Source organism: Ambystoma mexicanum, chromosome 2p, assembly GCF_040938575.1.
Source record: "Ambystoma mexicanum isolate Mex_15411 chromosome 2p, UKY_AmexF1_1, whole genome shotgun sequence".
In the NCBI taxonomy this organism is placed as follows: Eukaryota; Metazoa; Chordata; class Amphibia; order Caudata; family Ambystomatidae; genus Ambystoma; species Ambystoma mexicanum.
Genome location: NC_090923.1, coordinates 1,277,975,842 through 1,277,989,783, shown reverse-complemented (window position 1 = coordinate 1,277,989,783; position 13,942 = coordinate 1,277,975,842). Strand labels below are relative to the sequence as shown.

Here is a 13,942-nt window from a genome sequence, read left to right as displayed (position 1 = left end):
GGAGCAGTGTGGGAGGATCACGTGGGTGACAGGTCTTCGGGGAATGGGGGAGAGGCAGCCGATGGTGAGACGCGGTATTCCCCCCTTTTTTGTTCATCTAACCCGTCATATTTTTTAGGATTCTCACAGGTCCCAACTCCCTCCTCCCCACCCCCTTTTTACACAAACACTGGGCTGAGGAAGAGGGTGAAAGAGAGTAACAAGACTAATTCTCATACATTATACTGGACGTTGTACTGCTAGTTTGGTCAGGCAAAGTCAGACACTTAACTTTAAGGGCATCCATCTTATCTGATACCAATTGGCTCTCCTCACACAGTTCAAAGGCAGAACCTAGAGATACATTTTGAGCAAGGCGGAACACAAGTACGAGCAGGCAAACCTGCTGGAGCAGAGCGACAGACCAAGGGACGAGCGCAGTGGGTCCAAAACCTCAAGAGTTCCCTTCTGGAGGTCTTTGCCTCCAACAGGCCGTGATAGACATGTGGAGAAGCCCAGATTCCATGTCAGAAGGCTGTATTGTGTTTCAAGGACACCAGCGACCCTCCCGGGTTAACCGTAGAGTTGGGGAGGCGAGGCCAAGCCTGTGGTACTAATCTTGACTCATGAATGGGAAATCATAAAATCAAGGAAGAAATGCACACAGCCGGTGGGTTTGGCATGCGACCTGAGGGACCAGTGTGTGGTAAAGAAAGTTTGAAGTGACATTATATCGCAAGTAAAGGCTGCACGTGTGTGGATGAGACGCGAAGAAAGGCAGACCTGTGAAGGAACTTTAAAGTAAGGACAGCTGTGAAATCAGTGCTACTAAGTAACAGAGTGGCCCGGTGAAAGGAAGTAGCCAACTCAAGTCTCTGTGAAAGGTCCATTGTTTGTAACGTTAAAGTGAAAACTGCAAAAGCAAAGTAAGCAAAATCAAACCTTTAGTCAAAGTAGTCCTGCAGAGGTCTGCAAAGAAAGCCACGCACATTCGAGTCTTCGACATCTGAAAGCGGTCTGAGCCCGACTGAGGGAGACCCGAAGTGTATTAAACTTGGAGAACGGAGCCCTCTTGCAAGTTTTGTTGCACTTTGTTCTGAAGAGGTCTTAGCCCGACAGAGGGGGACCTTTGTGAACTTTGTTGTGAAAGGTCTGAGCCCGACAGAGGTGGACCCATGTGAACTCTGTTTTGACGAGGCCTTAATGTGAATGCTAGGTGGGCCTCGAGCCACCTTTTGGAACTGTTTATTGTGTTGAAAACCTGAGCCAGAGTGTGTCATCCTGAATTACAGGGCCGCCTTACTCCGTGTGGTCTGACGTGGGGAGGAGAGTTGATTCAGCCACATTAATATTTTGAACACTGATTTTTCCTTTGCATACATTTCTCTTTTATACACTTTTTGTACAAGAGATAGGACAGGCATTAGGTTTTGTTGGCATAGGCCATTTTGATTTGACAGACTCCACTAGGACTGTTTTGTTTATCTTTTGATGGTCGAGACTACTCCCATCTTAGTTATAGGGCAAAGTAGGAGATTTTCCAACCCCAGAAACTTCAACAAATGTTTTACAAATTGTACCTGTTGTGTCGGTGCATAAGTACGAGTCTGGCACAGTGGTGGCATGCTTGTTGGCAAAAACTTTTAATATAAACATAAAAGAAAAGGAAACATCTATCTTGCCCTATATCTATAAGGGGTCGCCTTATCTCAACAAAAATACTATGAACTCGATCAGGATGTCCGTAACGAAAAAAATGGCCACCATCCTGTGTCCAAACCTATTTCCGACCCCTCCACTAAAGTAAGAAAAACTGGGCGTCTTCGGGGGAGGCTTCTCTCTTTCTCTGACGTGACCTTTTTAATGTTCAGTTCACAACATGAAAACACAATGAGTGACACAGTTCCCAAGTATCCAAAAAAGGGTGGGTCAGAGGGGGGCGCTGCTGAGCAGCATCTGAAATGGCTGCCTTACTGTGAGCTCCTGCATCAGCATCCTTTATTAAATAAATCTGACATTGAGCCTTACAACTGAAAAGCAGTTATGCCGGATGGAAGGGGATGTTGCAGGGAAGATTGTGTATGCGCCGTGGACGCATCAGAGCTGTCTGAATCCTTTAGCCTGTACGAGGCCCCAAGGCAGTTGGCGGATTTGGCGGAGGTGCTGAACTGTCTGCAGCTACGATCCTAGTAGGATACTGCTTCTAATCGATACCGCAGCTTGCTGCTGGCCGAGGTATCCATGTAGCGCGTTCGCCTTTTCAGGTGAGGGACTCTGTGTCACCCGCTGCTCTGTCATAAACCCAGACGGGCCGGAGTGCTCGGGTTTCCCCCTGCTTTGTGGTGGGCTGCCTGGACCGTTTTGGAGCCTTTGATGACTGCATCTCCCCGTTTTGACTGAAGAGCCTCCCGCCGCTGCTGAGGCTTCGCAGGCAAACACAATGCCGCTGGCCCTCATATACATGGCCTGTGGCCAGCTTGTGCTCCGGCTGGGGGGGAGGGTCTCCCAGTGCCTCTGGGTCTAGATGCTGGGGTACCTGCAGTGCTGGGGGATATTGGTGGTCTGTTTTCCTTGATTACATGGCCTCTGGTGGCACAGAGGTTATTTTATACCTGGTTGGCGTCGGGGGCTCCAAAGTGGCCTTATTAAGGCTGGTATTGACCATCTGAGACACTATGGGACCAGGGGGCCTAACCATAGCAGTTGTGCCTCTCTCCAGTATCACACATTGTGTTTAGGGCACCTACGATGCCTTTACCAGGCCTGCCTTTCTTTGAAAACATTTGTACGTTCTGCTTGAAGCGTAAAGGGGGGATTTGAGCTGAAGACAGTGGCCAGGGGGACTGGGAAGAGACACAGGCTGATGGACTCATTTACGAGTACACCTGCCAAAGACAAGGAGATGGAGGTGGATACTACCGTCACTGGTGACATTTCGGCACACACTGATTCACTGATGGCTGCGATGCAGACAGGCTTTTCTTCTGTCAATTTGAAGCTAGATGTCATTGTGGCCAATATCAGTTTGTTGGAAACACAACTAGATAAAGAGAGCGGACGCTTCACTATAGCCGAAACACGTATTAGCTATTTGGAGGATAGGGTTCAGCATCACGATCGAGAGATGACCGGAATGAAGAAGGATCTTGCGGCAATACGGCTGAAGTGTGAGGACCTAGATTTGCGGTCCCGCTGGAATAATATTTGTATTGTGGGAGTTCTGAATGCGCAGTCAAGGCCCCATTGAACACTTTGTGGAAGGACATTTAAAGATTCTACTGGGCGATTCACTACTTTTGGGGCATTTCCTGGTCCAGAGAGCACACTGTGCACTGGCTCCTGTTCCAAACCCCAGAGCTATTCCTTGTACCGTTATTGCAAGGTTATTGAATTACAGGGACCATGATCAAATATAAAAATGATCAAGAGAGCAATGTCTATTACGATATCAAGAGAGCAGAATATCAATTTATTCTGACTTTTCAACAGTGGTCTGTTAGGCAGAAACCTGTGCAGTTCCCTTAGGGACCACTGCAAAAGGCTTAAGACCACAGGTGTTGGCAGTAAACCTAGTTGGTAGCAGTCTGTACCACCCAGATTTACCTGGTAGCTGTGGCTGAGCAGCGAGACTTCTCTCAAGAAGAGTTAGACAGTATATAGAGAATACAAGATAGGTACCAAAATACAGTAGCACAAGCAAACACTGACCAGAGCTTGGGTATAAAAGTATATAATTATTTATTTAAAAACACACCTTGTAATATACACTAACACTAATATGACAAACAAGTTCAGAACACAGTCACTATAAATATATATACATCCCTGATCACTTATTGAACACGTCTTAGTTAAAACACCACTTATTTTCAGACAGAGGTGAGCGCTTAACCTAAGATGGCACTCCAACAAGTTAATTAAAAAGGGAGGGAAAAAGGCAGAATTAGGAACTCACAATACCAACACTTTAGGAGAACCAGAGCAAGTCAGAAAAGGCAGAGTCTACTGAGGAGCAAGAAAGTCATAGGCCAGGCCCACTCTTGAAGGGAGCAAGGCGGAATGTGTCCAAGATCACACAGTTGAATCGTACTTTTAAAGAGTCGTTGCAAAGAGTTCAAAAAGGGTTTGCTCAAGTTAGGAAAAGTTAGTAGGTCCCAGGTCATCACAGGATAGAAAGTCAAGGATTTACGGGACACCTTGAACAGTCTGTTGCAAGGGAGACCAGGCGGGACTCAGTACCTGAAATGGTGAGAAAGCTCCAGCGGGGGCAGTTTTTCCTGGCAGCGGATGCAAGTCGGTGCTTCCTCCAGGGGAAGAGGAGATCTCGACGTGGAGGAAAGCTGGAGGTCGTTGCACTGCCAGGGAAGAAACCAGCCGCGGAGTTTCCCGGTTAAAAGGTACTACACTTTTATTCGCGGTAGTGGTGAAGCGTGGCTATCCGGCCGCCGGGGTGCTTGGCATGGGCGATTCGACCACGGGACGATCCAGGAAGGCAAACGGATTATCCCCACCAGCTCAGAGGAAGAAGACTCTCCGGGATGAAGATCTTCTCTGTCGTTGGGAAGTGGTGAGACGTTTCAGCAGGGCTCCACCAGTGGTGTCGTCGTTGCAGGTCGGCTCAGCTTCTCCCTCTTCGGATTCTTTGGTCCTGTGGCGACTTCTGAAGTTACAGTCCCCAAAGCCCTGCTTTTATGCAGAAAACCCCCATTCATCAATCCTAGCTGTCACTCAAACATGCTAAGTGGTGAGCCGGGCGGCTCACTAATGGGCCAATCACACAAGAGTGCGACTTGAGTTGCTGAGGCAACTCAGTCCAGGGTGCCTAAACCCCCCTCCCACACATCCTGTAGACCCAGACAGAGTGGCACCACTTTTGGAGGCTTCTGTGGGAAAGCCCCCCAAAAAGTGGAACAAAGGGCTCGACTTGGGTTGGAGTTACAGAGGCGAACACAAATGCCATTTTAAAACCGAGTCCTGGCAAAAAGACCCAACCGGAGAATAAATATTAAATAAATACCCCGGCGGTATCTTTAACATTGCACCAAAAAGTGGTGCGTTTAAAATGAATGGGAAAATCCCATAGGAAATATTCCGGTGGAATATTTTGCGTGTTAACCACTGCCACCAGCGAGAAACTCGACGAGGGGGGACTGCACAGTGCCCCCTTGAAAAACAGACCCAGGGGCAATCTAATTACCCCTACCAGTACTTCCACAATATGATGGTTTGTACTGGTTCTGTTCACAATTTAAGACTAGTAAAGTCAATGGTGACTTTACATGCCCTGGGAGACAGTAGTCAGTCCCAGGGTATGGAGTCTGTTTGGGGGTCACTATGACACCCCTGTGTTACTGCACTAAGGGTGCTGTGTAACACACTTACCAAAAACCACATGAAACCCTATGGAGTAAAAGACCCCATAGCCCATAAAACACATTACAAAGTCAAAGGATATCTCAAATCATGTCTAAGAGTGGGAGAAAAAGAGTCTCACTCTTAGCAGGAGAAAAAAAAAACCAAAAATCCAGCAAAGCTGCTGGGGGACTCACTAGGTTTGGGAAATTAGCCTTAACAGAGAATTCTCCCTAACATGGTCCAGTCTGCTAGACGATTCTACGACCTTATCAAGCGTCTGCTGCGAGAACGGTAGGTCCCCCTACTCAATCCTTTTTTCATTGAAACTTGGTATTCAAAATGTTGGACAGGCACATTTTTTTGAGAATCCGGGAGTGGCTCACACCTACATTGAGACTCTGATCCTGGTGCCATCTACTGGAAGTCCTGGGTGGGAAAGGCCAGTTCACAGTCTGCCAATATGGCCTTCAGCATCCAGGAATTACTGACTATACATCGTTGTGTCTGCTTTTCTTTCTATAATTAACATTCTATTTGAGTCTCAGGGCTTTTTTACTTAAGCCATGCTGGAGACTCAACGTATGTATGGGAACAGTCGCTGTTCGCACTTTACTACATGATTTTGCAATGCACTTTGGTTTGGACGTTTGCTGTCATGTTGAGGGGTTGAGTTGGGTGTTGGGTGTGGTTTAAAAGTTTGGGCAATCAGTATATTGTACTACTTTGATGACCTGGCTATACAGCTGCATATTCATGTAGGTTTGACCTATGGCAACGCCTAGTGGTAATAACTGTGGAATTGATGGGGCATTGACGTTCATTTCCTGAAATGTGCGCACGCTTCACAACTCAGCCAAGGCCAGGAGGTTGCTGATTATCTTGAGAGGCATGCCCCTAAAGTATTCCTCTTGAAGGAGACTCGTGCATTTACATCTGTACACAAATCCTTTGCACACAACACTGATATTTTTCTAAGTGCACCCTCTTTGCATTGCATTTGTGGCCCTGCTTTTGAAATTCGAATGTAGGTGTGGGTGCTCTTACTTCTCTGCACCCTCTTTGCATTGCCTCTGCTTTTGAAATTCGAATTTAGGTGTGTGCACTTTTACATCCCTGCACCCTCTTTCCATTGCATTTGTGGCCCTGCTTTTGAAATTCAAATTTAGGTGTGTGTATGCTTTTACATCTCTGCACCCTCTTTGCATTGCATTTGCGCCTCTTGTTTCTTGAAATTCGAATTTCCTTTTTTGGATTGCATTTGTGTGTTTTGGGACTTCTAGGCCACCTGGTGAGTTTAGCTAAAACTGCACTGTGCAGCCACTCTTCTTTCATTCCTCAACTAACCCCTGACACACCTATGGCTCTCACCATCTCACCTATCTTCTCTAACTGCTACACTATCACCTATCCTCCCTCTCTCACGAAGTCTCGAAGGAGCAAGCACAAAAAAGACATCTTGTCCACAAACTCTGATCTACCCATCGCAGACACCTACATCAGCACAACTTCCAGACAGGTCTTTATTGATATCCTCTTTTCTGTCCCCTCTCCAGATCTATGGACTCCTCATCTCATTTCCAGTCCGGCTTCTCCTCATCATGCTGCATCATTAATGTCTTCCATACAGGCACTATCTTGGTTCAGGGTCCTCAACCCAATCTCCTCCTCTATGACCGGTGCCAGCCGCCTGCCTCTCCTCATTAACTTCCTTCCTTCACCTGTCTCTTCCCCCTACCACTCTCTCTGTCCCTCTCCTCTGACTGGTGTACCACACACTGTACTCCACCTGAGAAAACCTTCAAAGGCGGAGACCTCCTTCACCTGGCTACTCTTAACGCCCGCTCAGCCAACAAACACTACGCCGACATCTGCCTCCTTCTTGAAGACCCTGATCTCGACATTCTCGCACTTACTGAGACATGGTTCAGTGCCAGCTCAGTCACTGCTTTTGACTCCCTTCTCCCTGATGGCTTCAGGATCATCTCCAAGTGACGATCTCACTGTGCTGGCGGTGGGGTTGCCTTAATCTTCCCTGAGTGGATTCCTTCTTCCGTCATACACACCCAGCTCTACTCTTCTTTTGAGAGCTTGTCAACTCTCCCTCATCCTCTCTGACCATTACTACCATCTACAAGCCTCCTGGCGCTACCAGCCTCTTCCTCTCTGAATGGGCTGATTTCTACGCCTCCCTACTCTCAACCACCTCTAATCTCCTCCTCATGGGCGATTTCAACAATTGAACTCCCCTGTCACAGCATCCACTCTCTTCCTTGACCTCTACGGAGCACTGTTAGGGAGAATTCTCTGTTTAGGCTGAATTTCCTAATCTAGTGAGTCCCCCAGCAGCTTTGCGGGATTTTTGGGGTTTATTTTTTTCTCCTGCCAAGAGTGAGACTCTTTTACCCTCACTCCTGGACATGATTTGAGTGTATTCCTTTGACTCTAGATGTGTTTAATGGGCTATGGGGTCTTTTACTCCATAGGGCTTCATGTGTTTTTGTGATGTGTGTTACACAGCACCCTCAGTGCAGTAACACAGGGGTGTCATAGTGACCCCCCAGTATAGACTCCATACCCTGGGACTGACTACTGTCTCCCAGGGCATGTAAAGTCACCATTGACTTTACTAGTCTTGAATTCTGAACAGAACCAGTACAAACCATCATATTGTGGACGTACTGGCGGGGTCTGTTAGTCGAGGGGGCACGTCTCCGTCCCCCCTGATCGAGTTTTGGCTGGTGGCAGTGGATACTACTTTTTATATTCAACCGCAAATATTTCTCTATGGGATTTTTCCCATTGTTCGAGGCTACTATCTTTATTTATTTAATTACAATAGCCTCGAACATACCGCCGGTCTATTTAATTATTATTAATTCTCCGGTTGGTATTTTTTGCCAAAACTCGGTTCTAAAATGGCGTTTGTGTTCTCTTCTGTGACTCCAACCCAAGTCGAGCCCTTTGTTCCACTTTTTTGGCGGGCTTCTCAACAGAAGCCCTCCAAAGTGGTGCCACTCTGTCTGGGGTACTTAGGAGGGGTAGAGGGGGAATTAGGCACCCTGGACTGAGTTGCCTAGGCAACTCAAGTCGCACTCCGTCCTGATTGGCCCAAGTGGTGAGCCAGCCGGCTCACCACTTAGCATGTTTGAGTGACAGCTAGGCTGAGTGAATGGGGGTTTTCTGCATAAAAGCAGGGCTTTGGGGACTGGAACTTCAGAAGTCGCCACAGGACCTAAGAATCCGACGAGGGAGAAGCTGAGCCGACCTGCCACGATGACACCACCGGTGGAGCCCTGCTGGACCGTCTCGCCACTTTTCCCAACGACAGAGGAGATCTCCCGCCGGAGAGTCTTCTTCCTTTGACTGGTGGGGATAACCAGTTTCACCGTCTTTTCGCCTTCCTGACGCATCTCGTGGCCGCCTTGCCTGTGCCAAGCACCCCGGCAACCGGAATACCACGTTTTACCACGACTGCGAAATAAAGGGTAATACCGTTAACCGGAAAACTCTGCGGCTGGTTTCTTCCCTGGCAGTGCAACGACCTTCATCTTTCCTCCAAGTCGAGATCTTCTCTTCCCCTGGACGACGCCGAGACTTGCACCCGCTGCCAGGAACAACTGCCACCGCTGGAGGATCCTTCCCACTTAAGGTACCGTGTTCCGCCTGGCTTCCCTTGCCACCGACTGTACGGGGTAGATTTAGCCCCCGGCTTTAGAACCTGGGTTAGCCTGGGACACCCTGGCTAAACTTTTCTGAGCCTCTCTAAACCCTTTTCGAACTCTCTGCAAGACTTTCAAAGCCTAGTGTAACTGTGTGATCTTGGGCGCATTTGTGCTCTGCTCTCTCTAAGAGTGGGCCCAGCCTATGGACTTTGGCTCACCAGTGACTTTTGCTCTTCTGCCCTGCTAAAAGTGTTCCTAAATCTTAGAGTGGTGTATCTTCACATATTCTGTCTTTTTCCCTCCCTATTTCATGAACTTATTGGAGTGCCATCTATAGTTAAGCGCTCACCTCTGTCTGGAAATAAGTGGTGTTAACTAAGACTTGTCTGATAAGGAATAAGGGTTGTATATATCATAATAGTAACTGAGTCTAGAGTGTTTTACAATAAGAGTGCTGGAGTGTTTCAAACAGTGTGTTTTTAAATAAATAATTATATACTTTGATACCAAAGCTCTGGTCGGTGTTTGCTTGTATTATTGTGTCTGAGTGCCTATTGTGTATACTTTGCATACTGCCTAACTCTTCTTGAGGGAAGTCTGACTGCTCAGCCACAGCTACCAGGTAAATCTGGGTGGTACAGACTGCTACCAAGTGGGTTTACTGCTAACACCTGTAGTCCTAAATCTTTTGCAGTGTTCCCAAAGGGAACTGCACAGGTTTCTGCCTAACGAGCACTATCCCTCTCCATTCTCCCTTCTGACCCAACCCACTCGGCTGGACACACTCTGGATGCCCTAATCCATTCTGACCTCCCTCTTTGCCCCCCCTATGGTCATTCCACACTGCTGGTTAGACTATTGTCTTCTCTCCTCGCACATGGGTCCCCTCAGCCCTCGGACCACACTTCCAAAAGCCCTGCCAACCTCGTTCAAGTACATCCATTTGATGAAACAAGTGTCAGCAGCTGCCTTCACATCGAACAAGAGGACAAGCAACCAGCAAGAGGACACTTACTATATCAGTGAAGTCCTATCTTCCAGTCCTGCTCACATTTAGGATTTACTTCTGCTCTACTACTTATTGACTGTGTTTACTTTCTGGGAAGATGATGTGGATTTTCAACTAAGTGCATTACGAACGCTTTCCAGAATTGCACCAACCCGGTCCTAGTGCGTCCCTCGTGCCGTTCGGCTTCTTCCTCCCTCACACTCTGGGACATTGCTAAGAAGTCCCAATTTCAACTCTTCCTTCTCAAAGGAACTCTCCCTTTTCTCACTTTCCCCCAGAAGCTCAATGTTACTTGAGCCCTGGTTCTCTCTAGGCTTGACTACTGCAACAGCCTTTTCCAGAAACTACCTTCTTCCACTTTACGACCCCTCCAGCTAATCCAGAATAGGGCAGCAAGACTTATCCTTGGCCTTGAGCCCAGGGACTGCATCTCTCCTGCCCTAACAACTCTTCACTGGCTCCCGGTTACGCCACAGATTGAATTCAAATCCCTCTGCATCATCCACAAGGCTGTCTGGGACCTGAGACCACGTTATCTGCAACATTCTCTTACTAAATACTCTCCCTCTTGACCTTTACGGTCCTCTGGCACCAACTCTCTGTGTGTAAAGCGTTTTGCTAAACACTGGGCTTCTTCAGCTGGCTCCCTCTTATAGAACAGTATCCTCCTCCCTCTTCATCTTGAGCAGGATTTCCACAAATTCCGGAAGCTCCTCAAGACTTGCCTCTTCACCTCCTCCTTCCCCTCATCTGCTAATCTCACATTCGCTGTGATTGGTGGCCAGGGCCCTTATGTATCCTCGGGGACCTGGCCTCCCATACCCAATCGCCCCAGCCTCTGCCTACCTCTCAGCACTTGCCTCGGCACCCACTGGCCTCCTGTAGGCTTGCACTTTATACCCAATGAGGCCCCAAGCCACATAGCACTTAACATACTATGCACTTCATCTGCTGCTCACCCACGAGCATGGACATTCCAACACTTACCCCCATGCCCCGCTTCCCCCCTTCTCCTTGCACTTGCACGTTCTGAATACTCACAAGGCATAGTAGGTTTGTCTTTTTTTAAAAACATTTTTATTCATTATTCAAACAAACAATACAAACCAAACTTGCAGTGTATACAATAACATTTCAATTGCACCTCCTTCGATCATGTTCACTGCTTCCCCTGTCCCACCCCCCATTGCAAGCCTACTTCTACTAATGTTCTATTCCTGCATCCTGTGATAGGGTATTCTTTTCCGTGGGATCCGATGGGTCTTGTATTGACCCAAATAGTTCTGCTGTAAGTAACTTCCAGGCCATCAGGGTCTCAGTCTCTTCCTCCCCCCCCAGCGCTGTTAGCTTCTTGCCATACCATAGTTTCCGCATCCACCCATTTCTGCAGATCTTTCCACCATACCTCCAATCGTGGCTTGTGGCATGTCTTCCACCCCATAGCAATTCTCCTCTTCGCAAGCGCATACGCCAGATCCCTCAGTTTGCTCACATGCCTACGTTTCTGCGGCCTAGGGACCCCCCTAACAGACAGGCGCACACGGTGTCCACCACGATCTTAATACCCTTTCCCGCCAGTTTGCATGCGATCTCACCCCAGAAGCACTCAATAACCGGGCAGGACCAGAACATATGCACAATGCCCGCGTTCTCCTCATCACATTTAGGGCATGCTTGCCGTCCCGCATTTCTGAAGTTGGCTATCCTCTGGGGTGTCAGATGCACCCTATGTGTAATATACAACTGTATCTGTTTAAGTCTCGCGTTCCTCGACACCTTCTTGTGATACCCTTGGACTCACTCCCACATCCCATCCTCCATCGGGATCCCTACTTCCTCCTCCCCCCATTCTAGTCTCAATTGCACCACCTCCTTCCCCACTTTGGACATTTGGACATCATCATCTCGTATACTCTGGATATCCCATGTCCCCCCTCTGCTATGTCATATATTATGTCTATAGTAGCATCTGGTTCTTCCACAAGCACCGGTTCGGGCCACATTCTCTTAATCTTCCGCACCAGTCTATGGTACGTGATATACTGGCCAGTGTGTAAACCGGTTTCCATCCCCAACCCCCCGAAATCTGTTATGGTCCCCTCCTGCCAAATATCCCCCATTGTCGCTATGCCAGCTGGATCCCAGTGGTTTCTGATTATCATTCTTAACTGCTCTTCTCCACCCGCCAGTGCAACCAGTGGTACCTGAGGGGAGCATGGGCATGGGTTCCTCATCATTTGACAAGCTCTTCGCCACATCTTCCATCCTAGCACCATCATCTTTGGGCGCCCATCAATCAATGTTTGGGGCAACCACATAATCTCCTTCAGATGAAATGGGGCACAGTCCCGTCTGAACAGTCTGGTTTCAGAGGCCACATCATCTGAGAGCCATTTGGCCACATATTGCAGCTGACTGGCAACATAATAAACTTCGTAATTAGGCAGTTTTATGCCCTCTTTCTCATAGAAATTCTGTAGCTTCCAGAGAGCCACTCTGTTTCATGTGCCATGCCACAGGAATTCCCTACGCATGCTGGCTATTCTACTAAAGAACTTCTTTGATATCATATACGGGATATTCCCAAAGTAGTGCAAGAGCCTAGGCAAGACCACCATCTTTAACATTGCGCTACGTCCCTTCATAGATAAGGGCAGTTTCTCCCAGAACCGCATGCAATTCTCAATTTTCTTAATGGCTACTTCTGTATTGCGCTTATGCTCTTCCTCCACTGTGTGGTATACATCTATTCCCAGAAAGCAAAATGTACCAGCTGTCCATGGTACTTGTAACACCAGTAAATGTTTCGGGGGGATCCCTTTATAACCACCCAACGGGAACATGCTAGACTTCTTAGGGTTCACTGCTATACCAGACATTCCCGCATATCTATCCATCACCTCCAAAACATATTGGAGGTTTTCCTCTGGGTATCGCAAATACAATAGTATATCATCTGCATATAATGATATCAGGTGCCATTCACCACCCACAGGGATGCCTATCGTGTCATATTGTTGCCTTAAGTAGATCACTAGGGGTTCCAGGGCCAATATGTAAAGCATAGGAGACCATGGACAACCCTGTCTTGTTCCCCTACGGAGTTTCCACCTTTCCGATATCACTGACCCTGTTTTAACCCTGGCCAGCGGTTCATTGTATAACATTTTAGCCCACTGCAGATATCCTGGGCCCATCCCATAGCCAGCCAGGGACGCCAAACAACCATGGCCATTTTACCGAGTCAAAGGCCTTTATTGCGTCCAACGACACGATTGCCAATTCGTCCTCACTTTCGTTTCCATATTCAATTATTCTGTGGAGCCTTCTAAGATTATTAGATATGTTCCTATTAGGGACATAGCCTGTCTGGTCCGGGTGTATCAATTTGCTTATAACTTTGCTTAACCTGTTTGCCAAAACGGCAGTCAGAATATTACTGTCTTGATTTAACATCGACAGGGGTCTATAGGAACTGCAGCTATGCACTGGCTTATTAGGTTTGGGAAGTGGTATTATAATCGCTTCTCTGAATGACTCTGGCAGTCTGCCTAGCTCATACACCCCGTTCAACATATCTAACAGTGGGGGGGGAACACCTCATCCTTGAATATTTTATAAAATTCACTCGGGAGTCCATCAGCCCCCGTGGTCTTACTAGTTGCCAACTGTCTCACCACCTCTTCTAGTTCCTCTAGAGTTATCTGTGCGTCCAGCTCCTTCCTCAGCACTTATCTGCGGCAATTCTATGTCCTCCAGCGTTTCCACTATCATCGCGCGGTTTACCTCCTCATCATCCCCATATAGCAGCCCATAATAGTTTGCAAACTCCTGATTGACTCCCTCTTGGGTATCCACCACCCTTCCATCTTCCCTTATTATTGATCTAATCGGGGGTCTAGGGGTTTCACTCTTGTATAGCCAAGCCAAGACCCTT

At 47.8% G+C, this 13,942-nt stretch overlaps 1 protein-coding gene across 4 annotated transcripts in view; it reads left to right on the top strand.

The window, feature by feature from the left end:
• Positions 1 to 13,942, top strand: part of SNX29 (sorting nexin 29) — a 2,314,491-nt gene that overhangs the window by 2,014,374 nt on the left and 286,175 nt on the right. The gene's annotated exons all lie outside the window — the stretch shown is intronic.